Source organism: Bombina bombina, chromosome 3 (assembly GCF_027579735.1).
Source record: "Bombina bombina isolate aBomBom1 chromosome 3, aBomBom1.pri, whole genome shotgun sequence".
In the NCBI taxonomy this organism is placed as follows: Eukaryota; Metazoa; Chordata; class Amphibia; order Anura; family Bombinatoridae; genus Bombina; species Bombina bombina.
In genome coordinates this window covers 488206730-488219716 of record NC_069501.1, presented here as the reverse complement: position 1 = coordinate 488219716, position 12987 = coordinate 488206730, and the positions used below count along the sequence as shown (strand labels likewise).

The following is a 12987-nucleotide window of genomic DNA, read 5'->3' as shown; positions in this document are numbered from 1 at the left end:
AATATCTGGGCCTGGGAGAGGTGGATGAGAGAACTGGACACAGATTCCAGGGAATTGAAAATAGAGAATACTACTGAGCATTCCCAGGTACCCAGGCTCTAATATTCAAGACATTATCAGACCAGCGAGACATTACCTGCTTGGGTTTGCCAGGCTTGCAGTTCGTCGGTCTGGCGATATATTCTAAAAAGTGGGCTGAATCTTGATTCACTGACGAGTGGAGGTATGTCTCCCAAAGGATATTGCAACTTAAGCAAAAGTCTGCCGACATCACCACTTTGCTGCAATGTAGGCTGTCTTCTTCTCTACAGTATAGGATCCCCCTTACCCTCCAACCTCCCTGATGCCTCCCAAACAGCTCTCTAACCCTCCCCCTCTAACTAGTGTTTGTCATATTAGGTACTGGCAGCTGTCTGCCAGTACCCAGTTTACATAAATTTAGTTTGTTTTTTTAATACACATTTTTCTGTAGTGTAGCGGCCCCTCTCGCCCTCCCATCCTCTCCTCTCCAAGCAATCCTTTTTCTATGGCCTCTTTCTCCCCTCCCCCCTCTTATATATTTTTTCCACTCTCAGTGATTTGTTTCTGCAGTGTAACAATCCCAACAGTTCCCGCACCCCTCCAGCCCATTCCAGCTCCCTCCATGGATGGGCCGCCCACCTACCTCCCTCCTGATTCTCCCACACCACTAACGAATGTCAACACAGCTACCTGTCTCTCTCTACATCTGTCTTTCTACACTGCTATTTCTGCACTCGCCGCTTGTGGGGCATGCAGAATAGTGCAATCTCGCCACTGCTAGCACGATTGTTACAAAAAGAGGCCCAGGACAGCAGCGTCGTACAAGGTACGCTGCTGGTGCTTAAGGGCTAAAAAAACAGAGCTCTACCCTGTTAAGTGGTTAAAACTATAGGAGATGGGGATTGATTGTAAAAATCTTCTATTGAGTCCTAAAGGGACACTATACCCAAACATTTTCTTTCATGATTAAGGTAGAGAATATCATTTTAAACAACATTCAAATTTACTTCTATTACCTAATTTGCTTCATTCTTTAGATATACTTTAATGAAGAAATAGCGATGCACACGGTGAACCAATCACAGGAGGCAGCTATATGCAGCTACCAATCAGCAGCTTCTAAGCATATCTAGATATGCTTTTCAGCAAAGAATATCAAGAGAATAAAGCAAAATAGATAATAGAAGTAAATTATAAAGTTGTTTATAATTGAATGCTCTTTCTAAATCATGAAAGAAAAAATTTGGGTTTCATGTCCCTTTAAGCGCTTTTGTTTAAAAATTTTTTTACTTATTTTAAGGTTGCAATTGCACGTTTTCAATATTCATATTTCCATTATATTGAGAATGTGCTATTGCAATCGCAAAATATTCTTATTTCCAGAATATTGCGATCACACTGTAATATTATAAGTAAAACATGATTGCGCAATCGCAATATTATGTAAAAATGAATATTGCAAACGCGCAATCACGTTCTTAATATAATCGAAATCTGAATATCGCAATTGCTCAATCGCAATCTTAAAATAAGTAAAAAAAAAAATATGCCCAAGAACACAATAGAAGATTAGTACAATCATGTTTACAGTTTACATACATATTCTAACATTATACTATACAATACATATACATTAAACACTGTATATTCAAATCTCATATACCCACAATCCCTCTGCTCCTATTGGTTTATTATTGATATCTTTAATTCCCTATTGAATTGTAAGAACAGGGGTTAAGTTTCTGTTGACAGATGCAAATTGAATTGTCATACAGTACTGTGTAAAGGGAACATTTACATTACACCTTCAATGTAGGTGGCGATGCTGCTTTGAATATCAACAGTATCAGAGAAACATCACTACCCAGCCCTTTTGAATATTTAGCTGGCTTTCTCAAAATCGTGGTGGATTCCTTTTGAATATCTTTCCGCCTTGTGACATTACATGGATTTTGTGAAACCAGAATTTATGTTCAGAAATGTTCAGTATGGGTGGGGAAACCATAGACAAAATCAGCTATTTCAAATGAGAAAATAAAGACTAAATAATGGCACTAATTAATTTGAGTCTCTGCATTATATAATTTCTATCCTTCCCACAACATTGCACTAATATCCCTTCCACATTAGGAATAGTTGATTTCTAGTCCTCCCACATCACTGATTTTTCTCCCCAAAATACACTGATTCATGTCTCCAGGAACTATATCAGGTCTCATCTACACCACCATTTCTTTCATACAGGCAGTGAGAGTCCACGACCCATTACTTCTGGGAATTACTCTTTATTACCACTAAGAGGAGGCAAAGATTCTAAAACCCCAAGAGCTTTATTAGACCCCTCCTACCCAACATGTACCATAGTTTTTACTTTACCGCCGCTGGAGGTTTATTAAAGAATGAATATGTGCATTTGATTCTTCAGAGTTAGGTATATTGAGGCCCAGCTTCTCTTCAGAGTACAGTGCCTGTCAGAGGGATGTATGTGTGGTATGGCTTGTGACTCTTTTATCGCCTCATTAGAAATTTGTGACAGACTCTCCCTAATTGGTCTCAGGGACAATCCCAACAGTTCCCGCACCCCTCCAGCCCATTAAATGTTTCACGTCGGGATAGCACACGTTAGTTTAATGCTTCTCAGATAATGCATGTCTTTTTAGATCTGTTTCACTTTTTCATGCACATATGTTTGGGTTATCGCACGTTTGTTCAGTCTTTCGCACGTTTGGTTTTGGTAAGCTTTTTTCCCTTTTAACTCTGTTTTTTGTGCATGTTATTTCACACTGCTGAGTATTATCTAGGCTTCAGATGTGAAGTTTATATGTCTCCTGCTTTGTTTGCAGTTGGGCTTAGCGTGCATTGTACCTGTAAGTTTTCGTTTTTTTTAAAGCTTCTTTAGGAATGCGTAAGTTATTTCCATTCCTCAAGCTTTTTAATGGGTTAACTTGTTTATTGCTTTGTTTTGTCCATGCTGGAATGAAGCTGTCTGATTCTTTCCCTAAATCTACCTTAGAAGCTGAGTCTCCTGAACTCCTTTCTACTAAGATTAAGTGTGTTTATTGTAAAGAAGCTGAGGTCTCTCCTCCAACTTATTTTTGTGACATGTTTAAAAATGTTAATGCATTTAAACCAACTTAATGCTGCTTCAATGAGTATTACTGTTCCTTCTGTTTGTTCATTACAGCAGAATGCTACTGGGTTACTACCCAGTGTGGAGAATGTCATTAAAGCTGCTGTTTCGGAGGCGCTGGCTACTCTCCCGCCTTCAAGTTAGCGCAAAAGGTCAGTTCAGATTTTACCTTCTACTAGTACTATGTCTCCTGAAGTCAAGGATACCGTTATGTCTTTAGAAGGTGAAGTTTCCTCTGCTGATGAAGAATCTTCTTCTGACGTTGAACCTGATATTTAATCTTTTTTGTTGGAAATTAAACATATTTGTTCTCTTTTGAATTAGTTTTTACTTACTTTAGGGTTTAAAGATTCTAAGGTTTCTGAAGATAAGCATTATAATCATTTAAATTCAGTGTTTAAGACTGTTGTTAAGCTCCCTGAGGTATTTCCTATCCCTGATGCTGTCTCTGACATGATTTGAAAGGAATGGTCTAAGACAGGTAATTCATTTAATCCTTCTGCAGTTTTATCCTTTACCTGCTGCTAATATTAAATTGTGGGAAATTGTTCCTAGAGTTGACGGGGCTATTTCCACTCTGGCTAAGCATACAACTATCTCTTTGAAAGATAGTGCTAGTCTTTTCATAGAAGGGCCTTTTCACAAGCAGGGTATTTGCTTAGGCCTTCAAAGAGAGAAGCGCTCTACCAGAAATGAACAGCTCAATAGCTTGTTCTATGGCGAGTCACCACCTAGAAGCAGCCTCTTTTAGGCGGTTCTGCTTTTTACAAAGGAAAACCTTCCTGAAGCATATAAGTCTGATCCAAGTAAGATCAGTACAGCCCCCAAAATACCAGGCAATTCTCCTTTGAACAAGGGACATGACAACCCCAGATGATCATTTCGACCTCCTATGAGCCTCGTCAGTGAGGTGCAGCCATATTCCTCTAAGCTTCACTGGGCAAGGAGTCCACGTCTGGTTTCACCTATCACCCTTAGGGAGACCTCCCCAGGGTCATAATTCAAATGCATACAAAGAGAGAAGCACTCTACCAGGAATGAACAGCTCAATACCTTGTTCTATGATGAGTCACCACCTAGGAGCAGCCTCTTTTAGCCCAGTTCTGCTTTTCACAAAAGATTTTCTCAAACGTGCCCTTTCTTTTATTTGTGATGCTGTGTTTGATACTATGAATATCAATATCAAAAAGATGACCTTGGCAGTCCTTTCTAGGAGATCATATGGCTTAAGTCCTATCCTGCTGACATGGTGTCAAAATCCAGACTATTGTCTCTTTCTATTTATGGAAATAAACTGTTTGGTTCTGATTTAGATTTACTAGCGGTAAATGGGCTTTTCTTCCACAAGACAAGAAGTCTAGAGAGGAATCAAAAGCTATTAATTGTTTTCATTCCTTTCATCAGAATAAGGAACAAAAGGTTGACTCGTCTGCTCAGAAGCAAGACACCTCTGGCCCAGTCTGGAGGCCTTGTGCTAACTGGAACAAGTCAAAGCAGGCTAAGAAATAAATCCCTACTACCAAATCTGCAGCCCCCAATCCAGAGGTTCTGGTTAAGGACAGGTCATGCCTTTTTCAGGAAGCTTGGCTTCACTCTGTTCCACATCCCTAGGTTCTGATAAGTTTCAGAACAAGGCCCCCCAGAGGAGGTTTTTTTTCTGTCTGGTGTTTGAAGGAATACTTTGAAGGCTTAAGCCTTCATTTAGTCAGTTTCAGATGCTCAAGCCTTCATTTAGTCAGTTTCAGATATAGAAACTATGGGATTGATTGTACCTGTTCCTTTGCAGGAACAGGGGATGGGATTTTATTCAAATCTCTTCATTGTTCTAGAAAAAGAAGGTACTTTCAGACCAGTCCTGGATAAAAAGTTTTTAAGAATTCCTTTCAAAATGGAAACTATTCGGACTATTATGCCTTTTATTTAGCAAGGTCAGTTTATGTCCACAATAGATTTAAAGAATGCTTATCTTTATGTTCCAATACACAGGGAACATTATCAGTTTCTGAGATTTGCCTTTCTAAACAATCATTTTTAGTTTGTTGCTTTACCACTTGGTCTGGCTACAGCTGGACAATATATTGGTTCAAGTTCCATCTTTACCTTTCGCAGAATCTCATACCAACAAACTGTTGTTGTTTTTTCAACATGTTAAAAGATCAGTCTCCATGAGTCTTTCTCTAACAGAGCAGAGAAGATTAAAATTGGTGTCAGCTTTTCTAAACCTTTAGTCTCTCTCTTTTTCCTCTGTTGCTATATGTATGGAAGTTCTGAGTCTCATGATTGCGGCTTCAGATGCAATTCCATTTGCTAGTTTACACATGAGGCCTCTTCAGCTTTGTACGCTTGGGTGTGCAGGGATCATACACTATCTCAAAAGAATTTTCTGGATCCCAGTGCAAGTCAATTCCTAGGAGTCCAATCAGGATCTCAGCTGGTAGAGGAGTGTCCTCTGGACACTCCCCGCACCTCTCTGATGTTGGGAACATGATGCATGAGCCCCTGTGCATGCACAAGCACATTTTAGCATCCATGCCACTTAATATGGCGGATTCCGACCCACAAGCTCGTTCCAGTCCGCCATGTCAGGAGGACATCTGCTGCCGGAACTGACATCTAGCCATGAGGGAAGTGTCTCAACTTCTCTCATGGGCAGAAATCCATTCCTGTCTAGTATATATTCCAGATGTGAACATCTGGGAAGCAGACTATCTCAGTCTTCAATCTCTACATCCAAGGGTATGGTCTCTTCACCAGGATGTGTTCAATCAGATTTTGGGTCTCCCAGAGATAGATCTGATAGCTTCTCATTTACACAAACAAACTTCCCTGGTACTTTGTGAGGTCCAGGGTCCATAAGACAGAGTTTATAGATGTTCTAGTAGCTTCTTGGTCATTTTAGCTTGCTTATCTGTTTCCTCCTCTGGTACTTCTTCCAAGAGTGATCTCCAAGATGAGCCTAGAAAAATCATCTGTAATCGAGTATGCCCCAGCTTGGTTTCGCAGGATTTGGTATGCATATCTAGTTCAGATGTCCAGCTGCCCTCCTTGGCCTCTTCCTATATGGTCTAACGTTCTGTTTCAAGGTCCATTTTTCCATCCGGATCCCAAGTCTCTGAACTTGATGGCATGGAAAGGAACAGTTAGTTCTTAGACATAGAGGTTTTTCTGATTCAGCGTTTGAAACCTTAATTCAGGCCCATACACCTTTAACTAGGAAAATTTATCATACAGCCTGGAAGGCCTTTATTTCTTGGTTTATAGATCATTTTTTCCTATCATTCTTTTATATTTCCTAGGATTTTGCAGTTCTTACAGGATGGTCTGGATAAGAGGCTATCTGCCAGTTCACTGAAGGGGCAGATTTCTGCTCTTTCAGTTTTATTTTTGGAGTGTGGCCAAAGCGCCTAACCTAACGGAGGCTGGGTCTGACTTGGATATAATTGGATAGTCTATTCCAATGTTTTTATACATTTGTTAAACGTTGAGTATAAAATTCTACTGAATTAGCAGAGCCTGTACAATTCAACAAAGCTTATACATACACTATTCACAAAAACATGGATCCATGTACTTAATACTATGTTAAGTGCTTAAAACAATTTATAAACAATGTCTGAAAACAATGCTAACAATAAAAAGTTGGACAATAATAATTAATGCTTGACAGATTGTAGTTCTCGGCAATGATAGCAATAAATAGTAGATCAATTCTTCCTTTAATACTTTGGGTTAGATCAGATACTGTATTAAACTCGTCCGTGTATCAAAATGAAAATGATGAAAAAAGTGACGTGGGTTAAATCTGTGATTAAAAATTGAAGAATATGAAAACTTGTCCAAAAGATATAAATATATATAATAAAGTATCCTGTGTCCTGCACCTTGGTATTCTGTGTCCTGCACCTTAATAATCTGATACAGGGATATAAAGTTATGCAGTGAAAAAAGTGATATAAAAAGTGATGATCAAATTGTTAAAAATACAAAAATAACTCTGCGATGTGTAAACAGTGTCAATGATCACCTTGATGTGAAATAAGTAACTGGGGCAGCGTAATACCGCTGAAAACCTTAATGTACAAGTCACTTGGAGCAGCGTAGTACCGCTGATAAATTAATGTGCACAATCCCCAATTTTATTACTTAGTGCTTAGTCTCCCTGTAGATTGTATGAGAAATCCCTCTGTGAAGTGTATGGGTAATCCCTCTGTAAAAGAAAAGTAAGATAATGTAGATCGTTTAGGCTAAAATTAGTGAATGAAATATGGCTGAACAGTGTCAACGCGTTTCGGCCTCTCAAAGGCCTTTATCAAGAGTCTTAGCGTAATATTGTAAATACAATGCTGTGATATGTGGTTGTGAAGATTCACTACTCACATTTAATAGAGCTAAGATCAGTTCTACTTCATGCGCACACCCTCTTTTATACTGTTGGGTAAACAGTCATCCACAAAATAGGTTGAAAGTATACAGTTCATTAAAATTATTAAAAAGGTATAAAACCATCAAATGCATAGTATTTATGTCGCATATATGGAGTCTCAATATGAGGCAGTTCAAATAAACTGTGTAGAGTAAGCCACAAGTCCGGGTGGATAGGGAATAGTTAGAACACTACTCCGCACATCTGAGTCTCAGACCGGCAGGGCAAAACTCCACCTCCTGTGAGAAACTGGCAATAAATGATGTGGATGTTTGTAGAAGAAGTTCTGATGTATGTTTCACTGTTCGCTTTGTCAAGGAATAAAGTGTGCATGTCTGAAGGATTAGTCACGTTACCGGAAAAAACTTTTTTGGCAATCCACAATATTTATTATTGGAAAAGGTATTTTCCTATATACATTGATAATATCTATATATGAATTAAGGACCTTAAATTTAAAATTCAAAATAAGCATGTAAATAATAAACCTAATTAACATTGCATATATATGATTATATAATATATAAACAATACTATGTAAAGTGCATTATTTGCCATATGGACATTGTTACAAGAAAAAAGTTACATAATATATTATCAACATGAAAACATTTTATACTTAGTATCTATTTTGTAACCAACTGATTATCAGAAAATGTAATACAGTTTATAAATAAGTAGCCTATAAGTAGGGTGACCATACTGCCGCTTTAAAAAGGGACATGAAAAATACATATGTCAGGGTTCTTATACAAAACATTTCTTTAAACAGCCCTGATTTCAAATCTTTATTGAGGCTGTTTGGGATTAGAAAATTCATAGTGTAGATCTATTTAACCCCTTAATGACCAACGACGTGCAGGGTACGTCCTCCAAAAAAATGTCCTTAACGACCAAGGACGTACCCTGCACGTCGTTGGTCTTTGAAAGCAGTGGAAGCGATCCTGATCACTTCCAGCTGCTTTCATGTTATTGCAGTGATGCCTCGATATAGAGGCATCCTGCAATAACTTTTTTAAGCAGTCCGATGCAGAGAGAGCCACTCTGTGTCCCTCTCTGCATCGGCTATGATCATTGGTGGGTGGGAGCGTGTCCAGGGAGGCGAGTGGGCGGCCATCAGTAGAGGAGGGGGGCGGGATCGCGCGTGCGCCCGCGTTCACATGCACGGGAGCGTGCGCGTGCGTGCACGTGTGAAACTGCCCAAAAGTTAGAATTGAAGTGGAAGAGGCACAAGGTGGGACTCAGTGGGAGAGAGGGTGGGAATAAAAAATATTAATGATCTGGGAGAGGGTGGGGGGTTGGGTGTTAAGGGGGGTAAGCTACACTACAGAAAATCTTAAAATAAACTTTTGATTTCAAACTGGGTACTGGCAGACAGCTGCCAGTACCCAATATGGTGCACAATAAGGCAGAGGAGGGGGGTAGAGAGCTGTTTGGGGGGGATCAGGGAGGTTGGGGCTAAGGGGGGGGGGGTCCTACACAGCAGAATTATTTTTTTTTTAAACAAAACAAAAAAAAACTTTTATTTTAGTACTGGCAGACTTTCTTCCAGTACTTAAGATGGCGGGGACAATTGTGGGGTGGGGGAGGGAAGACAGCTGTTTGGGAGGGATCAGGGGGTGTGATGTGTCAGGTGGGAGGCTGATCTCTACACTAAAGCTAAAATTAACCCTGCAAGCTCCTTATAAGCTACCTAATTAACCCCTTCACTCACTGCTAGCCATAATACACGTGTGATGCGCAGCCGCATTTAGCGGCCTTCTAATTACCAAAAAGCAACGCCAAAGTCATATATGTCTGCTATTTCTGAACAAAGGGGATCCTAGAGAAGCATTTACAACCATGTATGCCATAATTGCACAAGCTGTTAGTAAATAATTTCAGTGAGAAACATAAAATTGTGAAAAATGTAGCGTTTTTTTCAATTTGATCGCATTTGGCGGTGAAATGGTGGCATGAAATATACCAAAATGTGCCTAGATCAATACTTGGGGTTGTCTACTGCACTACACTAAAGCTAAAATTAACCCTACAAGCTCCCTACATGCTCCCTAACTAACCCCTTCACTGCTGGGCATAATACACGTTTGGTGCACAGTGGCATTTAGCGGCCTTCTAATTACCAAAAAGCTACGCCAAAGCCATATATGTCTGCTATTTCTGAACAAAGGGGATCCCAGAGAAGCATTTACAACCATTTATGCCATAATTGCACAAGCTGTTTGTAAATAATTTCAGTGAGAAACCTAAAGTTTGTGAAAAAAATTGTGAAAAAGTGAACGATTTTTTTTATTTGATGGCATTTGGCGGTGAAATGGTGGCATGAAATATACCAAAATGGGCCTAGATCAATACTTTGGGATGTCTTCTAAAAAAAAATATATACATGTCAGGGGATATTCAGGGATTCCTGAAAGATATCAGTGTCCCAATGTAACTAGCGCTAATTTTGAAAAAAAGTGCTTTGGAAATAGCAAAGTGCTACATGTATTTATTGCCCTATAACTTGCAAAAAAAGCAAAGAACATGTAAAAATTGGGTATTTCTAAACTCTGGACAAAATTTAGAAACTATTTAGCATGGGAGTTTTTTGGTGGTTGTAGATGTGTAACAGATTTTGGGGATCAATGTTAGAAAAAGTGTGTTTTTTCCATTTTTTTCCTCATATTTTATAATTTTTTTATAGTAAATTATAAGATATGATGAAAATAATGGTATCTTTAGAAAGTCCATTCAATGGCGAGAAAAAAACGATATATAATATGTGTGGGTACAGTAAATAAGTAAGAGGAAAATTACAGCTAAACACAAACACCGCAAAAATGTAAAAATAGCCTTGGTCCCAAACGGACAGAAAATGGAAAAGTGCTGTGGTCATTAAGGGGTTAATCTCCAAGCGGCCCAAGGCATTCTGAATGTCACCTCCCCTACAATTACTATCAACCTTCCAGATACCCATGAATTCTAAATCTTAAATATTTCTTTTATGTTTTTTGTCAAAATGTGCAGAAACAGAGTGTTTGGGGAAACCTTTCTCTATATTGTATATATGCTCACTTAATCAGGTTTTGAGAAGTCTAGAAGTGTGTCCTATGTAAATTAAATTACATGAGCAGCGTAATTTACCGTCACATTTATTGCCACATCATTTTTGCATTGTGATTTATTGTATATTTATTTCACATTAGTTCAAGGAGTAATGGATTGTGGACTCTCACTATCTGCATGAAAGAAAACATAATTTCTGTTTACCTGATAAATCCATTTATTTCATGATGCTCCACGAGACCCCCAACCTTTTTGGTTTTAGTATTCTTTTTAGCATCTTTTTTTCCCCTGCACCTTTTATAGCTCTTATTCCATTTTCTTACCTAACTTATTTGGTTATATGCTAGACTGAGGTACATGTGACATGATGTGAGTTGGAAGGAGTTTTATAGAGCTCTTTGAGTTCTGGAATCTATGCCTCCTCCTAGTGGTAAAGAAGAGTGGTTTCCATGAGTAACGGATCGTGGACTCTCACCACCATGAAAGAAATGAATTTGTCAAGTAAACATAAATTATGTATAGCACCAAAATATTCTTGTCTCTCACTAACAGACTATTATGTTCAATAAAAATTAACTTATAATATGTTTCAATGTTATACAACATTGTGCACTGTGTTATTTTAAAAGTAGATGAATGTCCATATGATTCTCAGTGGCAGCTTTTGAATTTTGAAGATGGTGGGGTGCTAGACCCCAGCCCTTAAAATAAAGCCCCACCCCTCAGATGGGATACTAGGGAATTAAAGGGACACAGAACCCAATTTTTTTTCTTTCGTGATTCAGATAGAACATGCAATTTTAAGCAACTTCCTAATTTACTCCTATTATCAATTTTTCTTCATTCGCTCGCTATCTTTATTTGAAAAAGAAGGCATCTAAGCTAAGGAGCCAGCCCATTTTTGGTTCAGACACTAGACAGCACTTGTTTATTGGTGGGTGAATTTATCCACCAATCAGCAAGAACAACCCAGGTTGTTCACCAAAAATGGGCCGGCATCTAAACTTACATTCTTGCTTTTCAAATAAAGATACCAAGAGAATGAAGACAATTTGCTAATAGGAGTAAATTAGAAAGTTGCTTAAAATTGCATGCTCTATCTGAATCATGAAAGAAAAAAATTGGGTTCAGTGTCCCACAATCTGGACCCTCTTACTTTTTAACATTTTGCTACACTACAGTGTGTGCTCAGTCTGGATCTTGCAGATCAGGACTACCGGAGTGTGATCTGTTGTTGCTCTATGGGGCAAGCAATATGGCATCTAATTGCATGTACCACTTGTCAACGTTATCATAATGTAATCAGGCTAAGGGTCCCAATTTTGTGAGTTTCCAGACACTATATGTGTGCATGTGTATCTACTGTGTATATATATATAACAACAGTAACAACAGGGATTTATTTTCCATTTGTCTGTAACACATACAGAGCAGTTCTTCAACCCCTCAGCTAACCACCTGGCCGTGGTGAGGGGGGTAATTAAAACCCTGTCCCTACCTCAGTACTTCTGTTGGCCCCTGTGTGCGACTCCAGGCATACCACTTCTTCTGGTACTGCTTCTACTGGCCTCAGAAGTACCGGCCCCAGCCCAATCGTCAGGTGATTACAACGTAAAAGCTCACAGTGGGAATCGGAATATTGCGTATAGCTTCCAAATCCCACTATAAGCTTTTAAGACAGTGCATACTAAGCAACATCATGTATGATCACACAGTCACTCCTCCTGAGTTCCCAATCTCTGCATTTAGCACAGGAACTTGGGAGGCCAAAAAAATAATAGTTTCAAATTATGCAGACAAGATGGCTGATTTTTGTGCGGACCCTCCACATTGTGGGGTCTGCAGGGCCAGGACTGCTGCCACTGTAAAGCAGGGATTTATTTCATTAACACATAAAGAGCACAGAATTGTTTTAACCCTCAGTTCTTTTACTACTACGTCCGGATAAAAACAAAAAAGACAGAAGTCACAAATCGGATTACAAGCAAAAAATGTTCCTACCTTACTTTAACCTTGTTTGAAATCCTCTCTTGGGTCTTCTTTTTTAATTCCTAAAACCTTGGGCAGGAAACAAATTGTACACAGGACTGCATACACCCAGCAGCAGTGTAATCAGACACAGCGTGTGTAGACCTTCCTCTCCACATGCTTAGAGGGCCATCTGTGCCTGGCCCCCCCTATGTTAACTGATAGGGTGACATCAGAAAGCACTTAAAGGGACAGAAGGAGCAGGTGCAAAGTTCTCTCAGACAAGGCAGATTACAAAAACACACTGTCACCTCCTAAAAAAAAAGCCAACCAGATGGTGAAATCAACTGCAGACCAGAGCGGTCACACAAAGTCAGAGTAAAAAAACTTATAAAAA

The 12987-nt window shown here is 39.1% G+C and overlaps 1 long non-coding RNA gene across 1 annotated transcript in view; it reads right to left on the bottom strand.

Moving 5' to 3' along the window:
- The window catches only part of LOC128651740 (uncharacterized), a 141161-nt gene extending 128405 nt beyond the window's left edge, over window positions 1–12756 (bottom strand). The window contains exon 1 of the long non-coding RNA XR_008401177.1: window positions 12624–12756. This is a non-coding gene — a long non-coding RNA (uncharacterized LOC128651740). The remainder of the gene's footprint in view (window positions 1–12623) is intronic.
- Between the last annotated feature and the right edge of the window lie 231 nt (window positions 12757–12987).